The 20,218-nt window shown below is 51.5% G+C and overlaps 2 non-coding genes across 2 annotated transcripts; both read left to right on the forward strand.

Annotated features, from left to right (window-relative positions):
• Positions 1 to 4,982: 4,982 nt before the first annotated feature.
• On the forward strand, positions 4,983 to 5,055 carry trnaf-gaa (transfer RNA phenylalanine (anticodon GAA)). Its single transcript has one exon. It is a non-coding gene; the product is annotated as a tRNA-Phe (tRNA).
• Positions 5,056 to 9,252: 4,197 nt separating this feature from the next.
• On the forward strand, positions 9,253 to 9,326 carry trnak-cuu (transfer RNA lysine (anticodon CUU)). Its single transcript has one exon. It is a non-coding gene; the product is annotated as a tRNA-Lys (tRNA).
• Positions 9,327 to 20,218: the final 10,892 nt, after the last annotated feature.

The raw sequence follows: 20,218 nt of genomic DNA on the forward strand, positions 1-20,218 counted from the left end.
ACATTGAACTCTATTTGCCGCAGTTTTGCCCACTCACTTAATTTATCAATTCCCACTTTTCAACTTCCTGCTTCTATCTACATTATTTATTCCGCCACCAGAAGGCTGAGTGTCCAGATCACGGGGTAACCGTTGCTTTTCGAGCTGATCGGATTCTGGATCGTTCCGGGATGAATGTTTCATCTGCTTTTTCTCAATAAACAGAACCTTGCACTCAAATCTGCTTCTCTGGTTCCCAATTTTCAGGAAGGCGTCTCATTCTGCCCTCGACTTTTGATCTTGAACTGTGGTTGAAGATTTTGCAAAGAGGGAAAAGAAGTCCCCAAATCGCCCCACGTGAATCTCAAACGCTTTGGGAAGAAGTTCAGTTCAAACAATCAGGACTTTAAAGGCACCTCAATGACCTGCACTTTCTTTGATTGAGTTTTGTTCGCCATTGTATTCGACCGTGAAATCGCTCTCGATTTTCATCTCACTGAAGTGAAGAGTGTGAGGGCCTTGTATCTGTCAGATTGTAAGTGACGAGTTTGGGGTCGGTATGGGCCGCTTTCAATTTTGAAATCTCACCAAGCACCAGAGAAAAGAAACTTAGAATCAAACTGTCCCTGTCAGTGATGAATTGAAGTGAATATCGCTCCAAGCAGATCTGGACAATGCGCAGCGCAGCCGCACAGGAGTTCCAAATCCACCCTCTCCCCACTCGGCAATCGCATTAACTGAACTTTACTCTGGCCCAGTGTCACCGCGCTGAAATCAAGTCTTTCTCGGCCACATACTTTCTTAACATCATAGTTACTGGTTTAAGAGTGAAAACTGCCGTCCGCTTCACTGTAAGTGCAAGAGACAACTTTGTAGACACCGTGTAGTGTCACAGACCTGCTCGTTGGACCTGCTCATTTCATCTCATCTCATTTTCTGCAATACTGGAACAGAGAATGGTGAATCACAGCTCGAGAAATCAATCCTCTCTCCGACTGGGGGAGCGAGTCTTCCAACATACAGGCATTTAGGGCCAAGGGGAGTTTGATGTTCAGAAAGAAGACGGCACCGATTTTCACTCGTGCAAACTGCACACCCTTTATTTTGGAAAAGTAAACTGATGGTCAGACAGCTGTGACATTGGGCGCTGCAAGCTGAAACGGTAGCTCGGTGAATTAGTGGTTCAAGGAAGCCACTGCTGTGTGCACTGTGGTGCAATTGGTTAGCGCGTCCGGTTATTAACTGTAACGGTTGGTGGTTCGAGCCCACCCGGAGACAATAGGGAGCTTTTACCTGAAAATTCGTTGTTTCGCATTTCCAGGTTTCAAATGTGTGTTCTGTTCACAGAAAAATGTACCGTAAACATTGCCAGCTGAGCGCGGCTGATATTCCACCTGCCGCTGGATAACAGGTATCTGAACAATATCCAAAAAACCGAGAATGGCTTGAAGGTGATCGAAATACTTCTTGACAGACAAGGTTCAAAAGGAGGGCTCACGATTAAAGTGAAATATTATTCACCCTCCGACAGGTTTCAGTTTATTTGTGACAGATCGTTAAAGGATCCTGCAGCGCTTCCTCAGTTAACAAAAGCAGTTCTCAGCCGCATTTTTGACGCAGCATCAAACCCATCAGTTTTTCGCTGTTCCCCAGCTCCCCGAGTGAGTGAGGCCGTGACAGCAGCAACATTGTCCGGCCCCGCTCTCTCCAATCACCCGCTGCCGGCGGAAAGCAGCGAATGCAGCCTCAGACAGCGCATTACTGTCCATCCCTGGGAAACAATTTCCAACTGAAACAGATTGGAGTTGTGCTGAGCTTTGAGTCTGTAGCGTGTCCGTGACGAGTTTCAGGTTGATATCATCCATTCATTTTTTTATATCTCAGAAACGCACCAGGAGAAAACCGGAACTGAGAATCAAATTGTCCCTGTAGGTGATGAATTCAAGGGAATACCGCTCCAAGCAGATCTGTGAAAGTCACAGTGCAACCGCACAGAAGTTCCAAATTCTCCCTCTCGCCACTCGGCAAACATTAACTGACCTTTGCTCTGGCCTGGTGTCGCCTCGCTCAAACCGTCTCTTTCGCGTATGATTTTTTTACGAGTGCAAAGCGTCCCCCGCTTCAGTGAAGCTGCAATCGACATTTTCTTCTAGATGCCATGTCATGGGCCAAATAAAGGATGTGAACAGTTACTGCTGAGAACAAATTAAAAAGTAGCAGAAGTTCATCAAAGTTGCACCATTGAAAGTCCTGGGTGGAGGTTTAGAGGCTGCGATTGTGGGAAGAGTTTTGTTGCGATTCTAACAGACCCTCGAGTGAATTTCCGGGATGTCCAGAGCACCGAAATAACTCAGTCAGACTGAAGATCTAAAGGGTTCAGTCTCGGGTTTCAGGAGCGTTTTCTCTCCCTCTCTGTTATCTTGATACCTCCTCCGTGCCCTTTCCATTTTCTGATACTCTCGGAGGGCCCCTTACCCACTGACACACCCTGACTCTCCCTGATAACATCTGGCAGTCCCTTGCCCTCCCTGATAACATCTGGCAGTCCCTTGCCCTCCCTGATAACATCTGGCAGTCCCTTGCCCTCCCTGATAACTTCTGAGAGTGCCGTAAACTCTTTGATACCTCATAGCCTCACACCCCTTGATAACCCCTGAGAAGCCCTTTGATTCCCGTTGCCCCACCGGATCCACACTAATAAACCCTTAGACTCCCTGATTCATTCTCAGGAGCCATTAACCTCTCTGCTACCCAAGTGCGATTTAATTCCACATGTGGATCTGCCAGTCTGCGTTAAGGATCAGATCCACGGTTTGTTCGCTCTCATTACTCCGAAGCACTCTGTTCACCGAGAGGGAAATCGCATCAACGTTTATGTGATTTTCAAAGAAAAATAAAACATTGCATGTACAGAAAACAGAAATAGCTCAGATGGGGTAGCGTTAGAATTAAAATCCACAGATCCTTTGTTCAATCTCCGCTTAAGGCGGCCTTTTTTCCTCTTTCTCTGTTGGCGGAATGCATAATGAGGGGGCTTAATCTTGAAATTAGTGCTCGATTAATGAGGCGAGAAATCAGGAATCACTTTCGCAAACAAAATCCGGCCGAAAGCTGGAACTCTCTCGGCCAAAAGGATGTGGATTGAGGCTCAATTCAAATTTTCAATCTGATATTCATCGATCTTTTTTCTGTTCGGGTCCCATGGGATTTGAGTCCAAGGCAGGGAAACAGAGTTGAATTACTGATCACTTCATGATCTAATTGAATGGGACACGAGGTTCGAGGGGCTGAATGGTCTTCTCCTGTCCCGATGTTCGTCTCCTGCTCAGTGCGGGGCTGGACGACTGGTAAGAGGCATCAGACCGACTCCAGAATGAAAAGCGGGTGTTCAGATTCAGCCACCTTGGGATTGTCGGACAAACTGAACCCCGACAGCAACCTCACCACCCGCCTCTCTGCAATAATAGGATGGGAAGGAGCCCTGCCGCTGGCCCGGCTAGCTCAGTCGGTAAAGCACGAAATTCCTAATCTCAGGGGCGTGGGTTTAAACCACACATTGGGCGTTTTGTGTTCTACTTTTCACAGTGGGTGATGAAAGGTTCAAAGTGCAACCTGTTATCTCCAGTTCAAGAAATCCAGTTATATAAACAGACACAACACTGAGCTGTGTGAAAGGAAACCGTGAGCGTTGCCAAATATCCAGTCCCTCCCGATTCTATCTTCTCATTCCCTCCACATGGGACACGGCAGATACCGTTTCAATAGGATTCATTTTTGCTGTTATTAAAAATGTTGATGGTTAGGAAGTGTAATATTTAGAAGATGCCAACTCTGGATCCATTCGCCTCTCTGATACCTCCTGAGCCCACCTTACCCTCTTTGATTCTCCCTGAGCTCCTCATCTTCTCTGATACCCTCAGAGAGTCCATTATCCTCTTTGAACCTTGTCAGCGCCCTTTACACTCTCTGACACCCGCTGAGTGCCCCTCACCCACTGATACACCCTGAGCGTCCTTACACTCTCTGATACCCTCTGGCAGTGCTTCCCCTGTGCGAGATCTCAATATACTCTCTGATACCCTCTGACTGCCCCTTCCCCTCTCTGAGCCCCGTTACACTCTCTGATGCCCTCTGACTGCCCCTTCCCCTCTCTGAGCCCCGTTACACTCTCTGATACCCTCTGACTGTCCCTTCCCCTCTCTGAGCCCCGTTACACTCTCTGATACCCTCTGACTGTCCCTTCCCCTCTCTGAGCCCCGTTACACTCTCTGATGCCCTCTGACTGTCCCTTCCCCTCTCTGAGCCCCGTTACACTCTCTGATGCCCTCTGACTGTCCCTTCCCCTCTCTGAGCCCCGTTACACTCTCTGATACCCTCTGACTGTCCCTTCCCCTCTCTGAGCCCCGTTACACTCTCTGATACCCTCTGACTGTCCCTTCCCCTCTCTGAGCCCCGTTACACTCTCTGATGCCCTCTGACTGTCCCTTTCCCTCTCTGAGATGCCCTTGCCCCAAAGCCTCGCCACTAAGAAGCCATTAGACGCCCTGATGCCTTCTCAGAACCCGTTACCGTCCCTGCGAACAAAGTGCGGTGTAACTTCACAGGTGGATCGACCGGTCTGTGTTAAGGATGAGATCCAGAGTTTGTTCGGTCGCTGTTGCTTCCGCCTCTCCAACTCTGAGAGCTCCATTGGCGGTCGGTACCGATCTCCCTCCTATAAACTGGGTGTGGATGTGTGAGTGCGCTGCTGATTTATAAACTTTGTGAGTTTATGTATGACAGCGATTTTTAGAAACCAACTGTGGGTTTGTATATATGTGTGCGATATTTATAGATGACCTGTGGGAGTGTATCGATGAGTGTGAATTTTATATATGAACCGTGGGTGCATCTCCATGAGTGCGATGTTTTTATATGAATTGAGGAATAAACAGGAGGGGCAATTCCACCTGGGGTTATATTTTCTTCCAAGACAATGAAATAAAGGAACTTTTTGATATGGGGCCGAAATAGCTCAGTTGGGAGAGCGTTAGACTGAAGATCTAAAGGTCCTTGGTTCAATCCCGAGTTTCGGCAGTTTTTGGTTGTTTCGTTTCTTCTTCCTCGCTTCGATTCTCGCATTTATTTACAGTGAAATTTGATCCCCGCCACTGAAGGATTGGGGATGGAATAGAGAGACATCAAGGATGGGAAATATTTATATCGTCTGTATTTGGTTTTTATTTCTCTGTTACCTTCTGCCTTTTTCTCTTGGTTTTGTCTCTCGGTGCCGGGTGACTATTTGATTTGATGCATTTGTCCTGAACTGATGCCTTTTCCACATCTCGGGGCGGTCAGGCCCGCTCTGTCTGTCTGTTGCTGCTGATGATCATTAATGGGAACAGGCTGCGAGTTAAACATTTACCTGCAAACCGGAGAAAGACAAATAAAAAGAAAGACGTGTTTCTCCGGCCCAGGGGCAAAGTTATAATGGATGTTATTCAATAAACTGTCCCCGTGAATTTGTCTGTGGACCTGTTTGTGAAGCTTCGATTTAAAAGTTAAAAAACCCGAAATAAATAAAGTAAATTACAAGAATCGAATCCGTGATCATGATATTACGGTAAACTCGATGCAAATGAACTAACCGGCTGTCCGAATGGCACATTCGGCTGTTTAATTAATTTTCGTACCTGTGCGCCGGTTGGTAGCGGTTTCTGTACATGGACCAAAAATCTCTCTGTTCCTCCACAGTTCCTCGTTTATCACCATTTAGAAAATACACTGATTGATCTTAGATTTAAAGTGGATGACCTCGCTCTCCCCCACATTGAACTCTATTTGCCACAGTTTTACCCACTCACTTAATTTATCAATTCCGACTTTTCAACTTCCTGCTTCTGTCTACATTATTTATTCCGCCACCAGAAGGCTGAGTGTCCAAATCACGGGGTAACCGTTGCTGTTCGAGCTGATCGGATTCTGGATCGTTCCGGAATGAATGTTTCATCTGCTTTTTCTCAAATCTGCTTCTCTGGTTCCCAATTTTCAGGAAGGCGTCTCATTCTGCCCTCGACTTTTGATCTTGAACTGTGGTTGAAGATTTTGCAAAGAGGGAAAAGAAGTCCCCAAATCGCCCCACGTGACTCTCAAACGCTTTGGGAAGAAGTTCAGTTCAAACAATCAGGACTTTAAAGGCCCCTCAATGACCTGCACTTTCATTGATTGAGTTTTGTTCCCCATTGTATTCGACCGTGAAATCGCTCTCCGCTTTCATCTCACTGGTGAAGAGTGTGACGGCCTTGAATCTGTCAGATTGCAAGTGACGAGTTTGGGGTCGGTATGGGCCGCTTTCAATTTTGAAATCTCACCAAGCACCGGGGAAAAGAAACTTAGAATCAAACTGTCCCTGTCAGTGATGAATTGAAGTGAATATCGCTCCAAGCAGATCTGGACAATGCGCAGCGCAGCCGCACAGGAGTTCCAAATCCACCCTCTCCCCACTCGGCAATCACATTAACTGAACTTTACTCTGGCCCAGTGTCACCGCGCTGAAATCAAGTCTTTCTCGGCCACACACTTTCTTAACATCATAGTTCCTGGTTTAAGAGTGAAAACTGCCGTCCGCTTTACTGTAAGTGCAAGAGACAACATCGTAGACACCGTGTCGTGTCACAGACCTGCTCGTTGGACCTGCTCATTTCATCTCATCTCATTTTCTGCAATACTGGGACAGAGAATGGTGAATCACAGCTCGAAAAATCAATCCTCTCTCCGACTGGGGGAGCGAGTCTTCCAACATACAGGCATTTAGGGGCAAGGGGAGTTTGATGTTCAGAAAGAAGACGGCACCGATTTTCACTCGTGCAAACTGCACACCCTTTATTTTGGAAAAGTAAACTGATGGTCAGACAGCTGTTACATTGATCGCTGCAAGCTGAAACGGTAGCTCGGTGAGTTAATGGCTCAAGATGGCCACTGTGGTACAATTGGTTAGCGCGTTTGGTTATTAACTGTAAAGTTTGGTGGTTCGAGCCCACCCGGGGACAATAGGGAGCTTTTACCTTAAAATTCGTTGTTTCGCATTTCCAGGTTTCGAATGTGTGTTCTGTTTACAGAAAAATGTACCGGAAACATTGCCAGCTGAGCGCGGCTGATATTCCACCTGCCGCTGGATAACAGGTATCTGAACAATATCCAAAAAACCGAGAATGGCTTGATGGTGATCGAAATACTTCTTGACAGACAAGGTTCAAAAGGAGGGCTCACGATTAAAGTGAAATATTATTCACCTTCCGACAGGTTTCAGTTTATTTGTGAGAGATCGTTAAAGGATCCTGCAGCGCTTCCTCAGTTAACAAAAGCAGTTCTCAGCCGCATTTTTGACGCAGCATCAAACCCATCAGTTTTTCGCTGTTTCCCCAGCTCCCCGAGTGAGTGAGGCCGTGACAGCAGCGACATTGTCCGGCCCCGCTCTCTCCAATCACCCGCTGCCGGCGGAAAGCAGCGAATGCAGCCTCAGACAGCGCATTACTGTCCATCCCTGGGAAACAATTTCCAACTGAAACAGATTGGAGTTGTGCTGAGCTTTGAGTCTGTAGCGTGTCCATGACGAGGTTCAGGTTGATATCATCCATTCATTTTTTTATATCTCAGAAACGCACCAGGAGAAAACCGGAACTGAGAATCAAATTGTCCCTGTAGGTGATGAATTCAAGGGAATATCGCTCCAAGCAGATCTGTGAAAGTCACAGTGCAACCGCACCGAAGTTCCAAAATTCTCCCTCTCGCCACTCGGCAAACATTAACTGACCTTTGCTCTGGCCTGGTGTCACCTCGCTCAAACCGTCTCTTTCGCGTATGATTTTTTTACGAGTGCAAAGCGTCCCCGCTTCAGTGAAGCTGCAATCGACATTTTCTTCTAGATGCCATGTCATGGGCCAGATAAAGGATGTGAACAGTTACTGCTGAGAACAAATTAAAAAGTAGCAGAAGTTCATCAAAGTTGCACCATTGAAAGTCCTGGGTGGAGGTTTAGAGGCTGCGATTGTGGGAAGAGTTTTGTTGCGATTCTAACAGACCCTCGAGTGAATTTCCGGGATGTCCAGAACACCGAAATAACTCAGTCAGACTGAAGATCTGAAGGGTTCAGTCCCGGGTTTCAGGAGCGTTTTCTCTCCCTCTCTGTTATCTTGATACCTCCTCCGTGCCCTTTCCATTTTCTGATACGCTCGGAGGGCCCCTTACCCACTGACACACCCTGACTCTCCCTGATAACATCTGGCAGTCCCTTGCCCTCTCTGATAACATCTGGCAGTCCCTTGCCCTCTCTGATAACATCTGGCAGTCCCTTGCCCTCTCTGATAACATCTGGCAGTCCCTTGCCCTCTCTGATAACTTCTGAGAGTGCCGTAAACTCTTTGATACCTCATAGCCTCACACCCCTTGATAACCCCTGAGAAGCCCTTTGATTCCCTGACAGCCTCTGGGATCCCGTTGCCCCACCGGATCCACACTAATAAACCCTTAGACTCCCTGGTTCATTCTCAGGAGCCATTAACCTCTCTGCTACCCAAGTGCGATTTAATTCCACATGTGGATCTACCAGTCTGTGTTAAGGATCAGATCCACGGTTTGTTCGCTCTCATTACTCCGAAGCACTCTGTTCACCGAGAGGGAAATCGCATCTACGTTTATGTGATTTTCAAAGAAAAATAAAACATTGCATGTACAGAATACAGAAATAGCTCAGATGGGGTAGCGTTAGAATTAAAATCCACAGATCCTTTGGCGGCCTTTTTTCCTCTTTCTCTGTTGGCGGAATGCATAATGAGGGGGCTTAATCTTGAAATTAGTGCTCGATTAATGAGGCGAGAAATCAGGAATCACTTTCGCAAACAAAATACGGCCGAAAGCTGGAACTCTCTCGGCCAAAAGGATGTGGATTGAGGCTCAATTCAAATTTACAAGACTGATATTGACAGATCTTTTTTCGGTTCGGGTCCCAAGGGATATGTTTCCAATGCGGGGAAATAGAGTTGAGTTACAGACCACCTCATGATCTAATTGAATGGCACAGCAGGAAGAGGGGCTGAGTGGCCCTCTCCTGTCTCGATGTTCCTCTCCTGCTCAGCGCGGTGCTGGAGGACGGGGAAAAGGCATCAGACTGACTCCAGAATGAAAAGCGAGTGTGCAGAAGGAGCGACGCTGGGATTGTCAGACAAACTGAACCCCTGCAGCAAAATCAACAGCTGCCTCTCTACAATAATAGGATGGGAAAAGACATTGAAGGCGGCCTGACTAGCTCAGTCTGGTAGAGCATGAGACTCTTAATCTCAGGGTCGTGGGTTCGAGCCCCACGCTGGGCGTTTTGTGTTTTATTTCTCAAACTGGGTGATAAAAGGTCCAAAGTGCGACCTCTTATCTCCAGTTCATGAAATCCAGTTATCTGAACAGACACAACACTGAGCTGTGTGAAAGGAAACCGTGAGCGTTGCCAAATATCCAGTCCCTCCCGATTCTATCTTCTCATTCCCTCCACATGGGACACGGACAGATTATCGGTTCAACCGGCTTCATTTTTCGCTGTTATTAAATGTGTTGATGCCTACAAAATGTAAGATTTAGAAGATGACAACTCTGGATCCATTCGCCTCTCTGATACCTCCGGAGACCCCCTTACCTGATTTGATTCTCCCTGAGCTCCTCATCTTCTCCGATATGGTCCGAGAGTCCATTATCCTTTTTGAACCTTGTCAGCGCCCTTTACACTCTCTGATACCCGCAAAATGCTCCTTACCCACTGTTACGCCCTGAGTCCTCTTACGCTCTCTGATACCCTCTAACACTCCCTTCCCCTCTCTGAGATCCACTTACGCTCTCTGATACTCTCTGACACTCCCTTCCCCTCTCTGAGATCCACTTACGCTCTATGATACCCTCTGACAGTCCTTTCCTCTCTCTGAGATCCCCTTACACTCTCTGATACCCTCCGACAGTCCTTTCCCCTCTCTGAGATCCCCTTGCACTCTCTGATATCCTCCGACAGTTCCATCCCCTCTCTGAGATCCACTTACACTGTCTGATACCCTCTGACACTCCCTTCCCTTCTCTGAGATCCTGTTACACTGTCTGATACCTTCTGACACTCCCTTCCCCTCTCTGAGCCCTCTTACGCTCTCTGATATCCTCTGAGATACCCTTACACTCTGTGATACTCTCTGACAGTTCCATCCCCTCTCTGTGATCCCGTTACACTCTCTGATACCCTCTGAAAGTCCCTTCGCCTCTCTAAGATCCCCTTACACTCTCTGATACCCTCTGACACTCCCTTCCCTTCTCTGAGATCCCCTTACACTCTCTGATACCCTCTGACAATCCCTTCCCCTCTCTGCGATCCCCTTACACTCTTTGATACCCTCTGACACTCCCTTCCCTTCTCTGAGATCCTGTTACACTGTCCGATACCCTCTGACACTCCCTTCCCATCTCTGAGATCCTGTTACACTGTCTGATACCCTCTGACAATCCCTTCCCCTCTCTAAGATCCCCTTACACTCTCTGATACCCTCTGACACTCCCTTCCCCTCTCTGAGATCCCCTTACACTGTCTGATACCCTCTGACACTCCCTCCCCTCTCTGAGCCCTCCTACGCTCTCTGATACCCTCTGACAGTCCCTTCGCCTCTCTAAGATCCCCTTACACTCTCTGATACGCTCTAATAGTCTCTTCCCCTCTCTAAGATCCCCTTACACTCTCTGATACGCTCTAATAGTCTCTTCCCCTCTCTGGGATCCCTTTGCCCCACCGGATCGCCACTAAGAAGCCATTAGACTCCCTGAACCCTTCTCAGAGCCCATTACCCTTCCTCATACCCAAGTACGATGTAATTTCACAGGATGATCTATCGGCTTGTGTTCAGAATGAGATCCACAGTTTGTACGGCCCATGCTGCTTCCGCCTCTCCCACTCCGAGAGCCCAAGAGGCGGTCGGAACCAATCTCCCTCCTATAAACTCGGAGTGTAAGGATGAGTGCGCTGTTGTTTCATAAACTGTGGGTGTGTATATATGAGTGCGATGTTTATATATGAACTGTGAGAGTGTATATATGAGTGCGATATTTATATATGAACTGTGGGTGTGTATATATGAGTGTGATGTTTATATATGAACTGTGGGTGTGTATATATGAGTGCGATATTTATATATGAACTGTGGGTGTGTATATATGAGTGTGATGTTTATATATGAACTGTGGATGTGTATATATGAGTGTGATGTTTATATATGAACTGTGGGTGTGTATATATGAGTGCGATATTTATATATGAACTGTGGGTGTGTATATATGAGTGCGATATTTATATATGAACTGTGGGTGTGTATATATGAGTGTGATGTTTATATATGAACTGTGGGTGTGTATATATGAGTGCGATATTTATATATGAACTGTGGGTGTGTATATATGAGTGTGATGTTTATATATGAACTGTGGGTGTGTATATATGAGTGTGATGTTTATATATGAACTGTGGGTGTGTATATATGAGTGCGATGTTTATATATGAACTGTTGGTGTGTATATATGAGTGTGATGTTTATATATGAACTGTGGGTGTGTATGTATGTGTGTGATGTTTATATATGAACTGTGGGTGTGTATATATGAGTGCGATGTTTATCTATGAAGTACGGTAATGAACAGGAGGAGCAGGGCTTCGGAGGGGTTATATTTTCTTGGAAGACAATGGCGCAAAGTTGCATTTGCTCTGGGGTCCAAATACTCAGTTGGAATTCCATTGAACTGAAGATTTAAAGGTCTTTGGTTTAATCCCGAGTTTCGGCAGTTTTTGGTTGTTCAGTTTCTTCTTCTTTGGGTCGATTCTCGCATTTATTTACAGTGAAATTTGATCCCCGCCACTGAAGGATTGGGGATTGAATCGAGAGACATCAAGGATGGGAAATATTTCTATCGTCTGTATTTGGTTTTTATTTCTCTGTTACCTTCTGCCTTTTTCTCTTGGTTTTGTCTCTCTCGGTGCCGGGTGACTATTTGATTTGATGCATTTGTTCGAAACTGATGCCTTTTCCACATCTCGGGGCGGTCAGACCCGCTCTGTCTGTCTGTTGCTGCTGATGATCATTAATGGGAACAGGCCGCGAGTTAAACGTTTCTCTGCAAACCGGAGAAAGGCAAATAAAAAGAAAGACGTGTTTCTCCGGCCCAGGGGCACAGTTACAATGGATGTTATTCAATAAACTGTCCCCGTGAATTTGTCTGTGAATCTGTTTGTAAAGCTTTGATTTAAAAGTTCCGAAAATCCAAAATAAAGCCCCTTAACAGCCCATACAGGAATCAAACCCACGATTACAACATTATGGTGTGTTTTAAGCAAGTCAGCTGACCAGCCGTAACGAACATCCCAATCATCGTTTTTTTTTACCTATACTAGTTTGAAGTGATTTCTGTACACGGACCCCTAAATCTCTCTGACCCTCCACAGTTCCCAGCTTCTCACCATTTAGAACGTACCCTGTTCTATCCTTTTTTGATCCAAAGTGGATGACCTCCAGAAAAAGTGACTAAAGTAGTGGACAGGGGAATGTCAATGGATGTTATTTATATGGACTTCCAGAAGGCATTTGATAAGGTCCCACATAATAGACTGTTAGCAAAGATAGAAGCCCATGGAATCGAGGGAAAAGTACGGACTTGGTTAGGTAGTTGGCTGAGCGAAAGGCGACAGAGAGTAGGGAGAATGGGTAGGTACTCACATTGGCAGGATGTGACTAGTGGTGACCCGCGGGGATTTGTCTTGGGGCCTCAATTATTCACAATATTTATTAACGACTCAGATGAAGGCATAGAAAGTCTCATATCTAAGTTTGCCAATCACACGACGATTGGTGGCATTGTAAGCAGTGTAGATGAAAACATAAAATTACAAAGTGATATTGATAGATAAGGTGAATGGGCAAAACTGTGGCAACTCATGGACCAGCATATTCCTCACTCTACCATTACCAACAAGCCAGGGGATCAACCCTGGTTAAATGAGGAGTGTAGAAGAGCATGCCAGGAGCAGCACCAGGCGTACCTAAAAATGAGGTGCCAACCTGGTGAAGCTACAACTCAGGACTACATGTGTGCTAAACAGCGGAAGCAACATGCTATACACAGATTTAAGCGATTCCACAACCAACGGATCAGATCAAAGCTCTGCAGTCCTGCCACATCCAGTCGTGAATGGTGGTGGACAATTTAACAACTAACGGGAGGAGGAAGCTCTGCAAAAATCCCCATCCTCAATGATGGCGGAGTCCAGCACGTGAGTGCAAAAGACAAGGCTGAAGCGTTTGCAACCATCTTCAGCCAGAAGTGCCGAGTGGATGATCCATCTCGGCCTCCTCCCGATATCCCCACCATCACGGAAGCCAGTCTTCGGCCAATTCGATTCACTCCACGTGATATCAAGAAACGGCTGAGTGCACTGGATACAGCAAAGGCTATGGGCCCTGACAACATCGCAGCTGTCGTGCTGAAGACTTGTGCTCCAGAACTAGCTGCGCCTCTTGACAAGCTGTTCCAGTACAGCTACAACACTGGCATCCACCCGACAATGTGGAAAATTGCCCAGGTATGTCCTGTCCACAAAAAGCAGGACAAATCCAATCCGGCCAATTACCGCCCCATCAGTCTGCTCTCAATCATCAGCAAAGTGATGGAAGGTGTCGTCGACAGTGCTATCAAGCGGCACTTACTCACCAATAACCTGCCCCCCCTCCCTCTCTCTCTTCCCCCTCCCTCTCTCTCTTCCCCCTCTCCCCCCCTCCCTCACCCCTCCCTCACCCCTCCTCCCTCTCCTCCCCCCCTCCTCCCTCTCCCCCCCCCCTCCTCCCTCTCCCCCCCCCCCCCTCTCCCCCCCCCCCCTCCCCCTCCCCCCTTGAGGTGGGGGCGGGCGGCCGGCTGTTCGCTCAGCTCGGACTCTCCGCTCACCAGCCTGTCCTTGTGGATCTCCTCCCGCAGACACTTCCTGGCGTTGGACGGCAGCTGGAAGGAGATGGCGCCGGCGGCCAGCAGCTGGTTCAGGGCGGCGAGGGGCAGGAGCAGGGCGGGGGGAGGAGGTGAGGGCCTGAGGCCGGGGACTGGGAGTCGGGGAGGGGCCTGAGGCCGGGGACTGGGAGTCGGGGAGGGGCCTGAGGCCGGGGACTGGGAGTCGGGCCTGAGGCCGGGGACTGGGAGTCGGGGAGGGGCCTGAGGCCGGGGACTGGGAGTCGGGGAGGGGCCTGAGGCCGGGGACTGGGAGTCGGGCCTGAGGCCGGGGACTGGGAGTCGGGGAGGGCCTGAGGCCGGGGACTGGGAGTCGGGGAGGGGCCTGGTGCTGGGGACTGGGAGTCGGGGAGGGCCTGAGGCCGGGGACTGGGAGTCGGGGAGGGGCCTGAGGCCGGGGACTGGGAGTCGGGGCGGGCCTGAGGCCGGGGACTGGGAGTCGGGGAGGGGCCTGAGGCCGGGGACTGGGAGTCGGGGCGGGCCTGAGGCCGGGGACTGGGAGTCGGGGAGGGCCTGAGGCCGGGGACTGGGAGTCGGGGAGGGGCCTGAGGCCGGGGACTGGGAGTCGGGGAGGGGCCTGAGGCCGGGGACTGGGAGTCGGGGAGGGGCCTGAGGCCGGGGACTGGGAGTCGGGGAGGGGCCTGAGGCCGGGGACTGGGAGTCGGGGAGGGCCTGAGGCCGGGGACTGGGAGTCGGGGAGCGGCCTGAGGGTCGGGGACTGGGAGTCGGGGAGGGGCCTGAGGCCGGGGACTGGGAGTCGGGGAGGGCCTGAGGCCGGGGACTGGGAGTCGGGGAGGGCCTGAGGCCGGGGACTGGGAGTCGGGGAGCGGCCTGAGGGTCGGGGACTGGGAGTCGGGGAGGGGCCTGAGGCCGGGGACTGGGAGTCGGGGAGGGCCTGAGGCCGGGGACTGGGAGTCGGGCCTGAGGCCGGGGACTGGGAGTCGGGGAGGGGCCTGAGGCCGGGGACTGGGAGTCGGGGAGGGCCTGAGGCCGGGGACTGGGAGTCGGGGAGGGGCCTGAGGCCGGGGACTGGGAGTCGGGGAGGGCCTGAGGCCGGGGACTGGGAGTCGGGGAGGGGCCTGAGGCCGGGGACTGGGAGTCGGGGAGGGCCTGAGGCCGGGGACTGGGAGTCGGGGAGGGGCCTGAGGCCGGGGACTGGGAGTCGGGCCTGAGGCCGGGGACTGGGAGTCGGGGAGGGCCTGAGGCCGGGGACTGGGAGTCGGGGAGGGGCCTGAGGCCGGGGACTGGGAGTCGGGGAGGGGCCTGAGGCCGGGGACTGGGAGTCGGGGAGGGGCCTGAGGCCGGGGACTGGGAGTCGGGGAGGGGCCTGAGGCCGGGGACTGGGAGTCGGGGAGGGCCTGAGGCCGGGGACTGGGAGTCGGGGAGGGGCCTGAGGCCGGGGACTGGGAGTCGGGGAGGGGCCTGAGGCCGGGGACTGGGAGTCGGGCCTGAGGCCGCTCTCGGGTCGCTCGGTTCCTGCGCGGTTTCCAGGGGCAACGGATTCCGGGCCCAGGCCCAGCGACCGTTACTATGGGCGGCCTGGTATTATGGGATGGAGGGAGAGGCCTGTCCCCAACTTTAGTTCTTTAAATGTGGACGCCGGGCAGGGTGGGATGTGTCGGAGGTCCCCGGGGTGTTTGGGTCACGAGGGGAGGGGGGAGACAGGCTGAGGGTGGGGGGGACTCGGTTTGGGGTGAGGGAAGAGGGGGAGACAGGCTGAGGGTGGGGGGGACTCGGTTTGGGGTGAGGGAAGAGGGGGAGACAGGCTGAGGGTGGGGGGACTCGGTTTGGGGTGAGGGAAGAGGGGGAGACAGGCTGAGGGTGGGGGGGACTTGGTTTGGGGTGAGGGAAGAGGGGGAGACAGGCTGAGGGTGGGGGGGACTCGGTTTGGGGTGAGGGAAGAGGGGGAGACAGGCTGAGGGTGGGGGGGACTTGGTTTGGGGTGAGGGAAGAGGGGGAGACAGGCTGAGGGTGGGGGGGACTTGGTTTGGGGTGAGGGAAGAGGGGGAGACAGGCTGAGGGTGGGGGGGACTCGGTTTGGGGTGAGGGAAGAGGGGGAGACAGGCTGAGGGTGGGGGGGACTTGGTTTGGGGTGAGGGAAGAGGGGGAGACAGGCTGAGGGTGGGGGGGACTCGGTTTGGGGTGAGGGAAGAGGGGGAGACAGGCTGAGGGTGGGGGTGAGGGAAGAGGGGGAGACAGGCTGAGGGTGGGGGAGACTCAGTTTGGGGTGAGGGAAGAGGGGGAGACAGGCTGAGGGTGGGGGAGACTCAGTTTGGGGTGAGGGAAGAGGGGGAGACAGGCTGAGGGTGGGGGTGACTCGGTTTGGGGTGAGGGAAGAGGGGGAGACAGGCTGAGGGTGGGGGGGACTCGGTTTGGGGTGAGGGAAGAGGGGGAGACAGGCTGAGGGTGGGGGGGACTCGGTTTGGGGTGAGGGAAGAGGGGGAGACAGGCTGAGGGTGGGGGGGACTCGGTTTGGGGTGAGGGAAGAGGGGGAGACAGGCTGAGGGTGGGGGGGACTCGGTTTGGGGTGAGGGAAGAGGGGGAGACAGGCTGAGGGTGGGGGGGACTCGGTTTGGGGTGAGGGAAGAGGGGGAGACAGGCTGAGGGTGGGGGGGACTCGGTTTGGGGTGAGGGAAGAGGGGGAGACAGGCTGAGGGTGGGGGGGACTCGGTTTGGGGTGAGGGAAGAGGGGGAGACAGGCTGAGGGTGGGGGGGACTCGGTTTGGGGTGAGGGAAGAGGGGGAGACAGGCTGAGGGTGGGGGGGACTCGGTTTGGGGTGAGGGAAGAGGGGGAGACAGGCTGAGGGTGGGGGGACTCGGTTTGGGGTGAGGGAAGAGGGGGAGACAGGCTGAGGGTGGGGGGGACTCGGTTTGGGGTGAGGGAAGAGGGGGAGACAGGCTGAGGGTGGGGGGGACTCGGTTTGGGGTGAGGGAAGAGGGGGAGACAGGCTGAGGGTGGGGGGGACTCGGTTTGGGGTGAGGGAAGAGGGGGAGACAGGCTGAGGGTGGAGGGGACTCGGTTTGGGGTGAGGGAAGAGGGGGAGACAGGCTGAGGGTGGGGGGGACTCGGTTTGGGGTGAGGGAAGAGGGGGAGACAGGCTGAGGGTGGAGGGGACTCGGTTTGGGGTGAGGGAAGAGGGGGAGACAGGCTGTGAGGGTTTCAAATCAGTAAAATAGGTCCTTGAAATGTGGCTCATTCCAGCAGACAGGTCTCCTGGTCAAACCAGTCCTGCCCTGGGCTGTCCCTGGATTAACATGAGAACGGACAGGTCCCTGAGGGAGACCCATTGAGATTCAGTCTCATATCTCAAATGATGTGGAGATGCCGGTGATGGACTGGGGTGGACAAATGTCAGGAATCTTACAACACCAGGTTATAGTCCAACAGTTTTATTTGAAAATCACAAGCTTTCGGAGGCTTTCTCCTTTGTCAGGTGAGTGTGGGATTCCATGAAAGGCACCGCTTTATAGTCAGAGCACAATGCCTGGTGATCACAGATAATCTTTCCAACTGCCCGTTGTCAAGGCAATCAAAGGAGTCGAATAGTGTTCAGACAGAGAGACACGACATACGGGACAATCAGTATATTAAGTAGTCCCGTATGTAACGTCTCTCTGTCTGAACACTATTCGAATCCTTTGATTGCCTTGACAACGGGCAGTTGGAAAGATTATCTGTAATCACCAGGCATTGTGCTCTGACTATGGAATCCCACACTCACCTGACAAAGGAGAAAGCCTCCGAAAGCTTGTGATTTTCAAATGAAACTGTTGGACTATAACTTGGTGTTGTAAGATTCCTTACATAATATCTCAAAGGCTGAAGTGGAGAGCTCCCCGGGGGGAGGGGATGGCCGTGAGTCTCGTCCCAAACCCTCCCCAGGGGCGGGGACAATCTCTCAGTCTGCCGGGGTCCTCCAGCCTGTCCTGAGTGTATTTCTCTCTCCCAACTTTTCTCTCTTTAGATTCTCTGGTTTGTAACCGGGATTTGTGTTTCAGTGTTGGGGCTGAGGGATTGTCGGTGTAACTGGGAGAGGGAGTGGGAGGGAGGGGGGAGAGAGGGGGAGTGGGAGGAGAGGAAGCTCTGGGCTCTTGCTGTGCCTTTTTAATCCCTTGCTTTTGTGTTGCAATCAATTCCCTCTCTCTCTCTCTCTCTCCCCTCAGGAAACTTTTCAATGAAATGCTGCAAGCAGATGATCCAGAAAGAGACATTTTGTGAGAAGGAGGAGGATGAGGGGGAATCCTGGGCCAAGAATCGTTCTCTCCGCTGGAGACTGACTGACTGAGACCTTCACCGCAGCCTGGACCTGATGGGGGTCACGTGAGTAATGTCTGGGTTACTCTGGGATCACTGGGACATTCAGGGGACATTGGGGGATCACTGGGACATTCTGGGGACATTGGGGGATCACTGGGACATTTTGGGGACACTGGGGGATCACTGGGACATTTTGGGGACACTGGGGGATCACTGGGACATTTTGGGGACACTGGGGGATCACTGGGACACTGGGGGATCACTGGGACACTGGGGGATCACTGGGACACTGGGGGATCACTGGGACACTGGGGGATCACTGGGACACTGGGGGATCACTGGGACATTTTGGGGACACTGGGGGATCACTGGGACATTTTGGGGACACTGGGGTGGGTCACTGGGACATTCTGGGGACACTGGGGGATCACTGGGACATTCTGGGGACACTGGGGGATCACTGGGACATTCTGGGGAGTCTGGGGGATCACTGGGACACTGGGGGATCACTGGGACATTCTGGGGACACTGGGGGAATCACTGGGACATTCTGGGAAACTGGGGGGTCACTGGGACATTCAGGGGACACTGGGACATTCTGGAGACACTGGGGGATCACTGGGACATTCTGGGGACACTGGGACATTCTGGGGACACTGGGACATTCTGGAGACACTGGGGGATCACTGGGACATTCTGGGAAACTGGGGGGGTCACTGGGACATTCAGGGGACACTGGGACATTCTGGAGACACTGGGGGATCTCTGGGACATTCTGGGGACACTGGGACATTCTGGGGACACTGTGGGATCACTGGGATATTCTGGGGACACTGGGGGATCACTGGGACATTCTGGGGACACTGTGGGATCACTGGGATATTCTGGGGACAGTGGGGGATCACTGGGGGATCACTGGGACACTGGGGGATCACTGGGACACTGGGGGATCACTGGGACATCTGGGGGATCACTGGGACATTCTGGGGACACTGGGGGATCACTGGGACATTCTGGGACACTGGAGGATCACTGGGACATTGTGCAGGAGCTGACACTGAGACACACACTGACCATCTGACAGTGCAGCGCTCCCTCAGTACCGACCGTCCGACAGAATATCACCATCTGTTCGAGCCCAAATTCCTCCCTTCGTTCATTGCAAGTGCAACTTTTCAGAAATAACACAAAGTGGATCAAACTATTATTCAGAGGCTGACAATGTGACATATCTCGGGTCTGAATTGAATTTAAAAGCACTTTCAGGGAGCGTCCTGCAGCACCCAGAGGGCCAAATGTGAAAACAGCCTCCAAATGTTTTCTTAGTTTGAAGTTTAATTTTTGAAAAGGTCACTGACAACTCAGAAAGAAATCGTGTTAATTCTGAAGCCATTTTGGGCCCCCATGTGAAATTGTATTGTAATGGAATCACACAGACACATGGGGAAGCTCGGGAGCAAACTGATTGGAATTTGAGATTTTAATCCCATATTCATTTGTGGCACAGCTCAGCTCAATTCAAACCCAATGTCTGTGCAAGGGACACGTGTCTCCTGACTGTACAGTGTGTGTGTGTGTGTGTGTGTGTGTGTGTCTCAGTCTCACTGGTCCCATAACATAACTTTAAAGCAGTAAAATTAACCAGAACCTGCTCCAATGACAAAACCGATCCAGATCTTGAAGGTGTGATGATTTCCTCCTTCTCTCTGCTCTGTTGGTGGGAGGCTCATTTTCCAGTCCCAGGTATTTGTCTATTCCCCATGTCTGATGGGTTGGTTCCTGTGAACAGTTTGTCAGAGAGTGTTTCACTGCTTCAGGGTGTTTACAGAGAGATGTGTGGAATCTGACAACACCAGGTTTTGGTCCAATAGTGTTATTCAACTCCTTTGATTGCCTTGACACGGGCAGTTGGAACGATTATCTACCCCCCTCTCTCCATCACTCCCA

Source organism: Heptranchias perlo, unplaced genomic scaffold (genome assembly GCF_035084215.1).
Source record: "Heptranchias perlo isolate sHepPer1 unplaced genomic scaffold, sHepPer1.hap1 HAP1_SCAFFOLD_590, whole genome shotgun sequence".
Classification (NCBI taxonomy): domain Eukaryota; kingdom Metazoa; phylum Chordata; class Chondrichthyes; order Hexanchiformes; family Hexanchidae; genus Heptranchias; species Heptranchias perlo.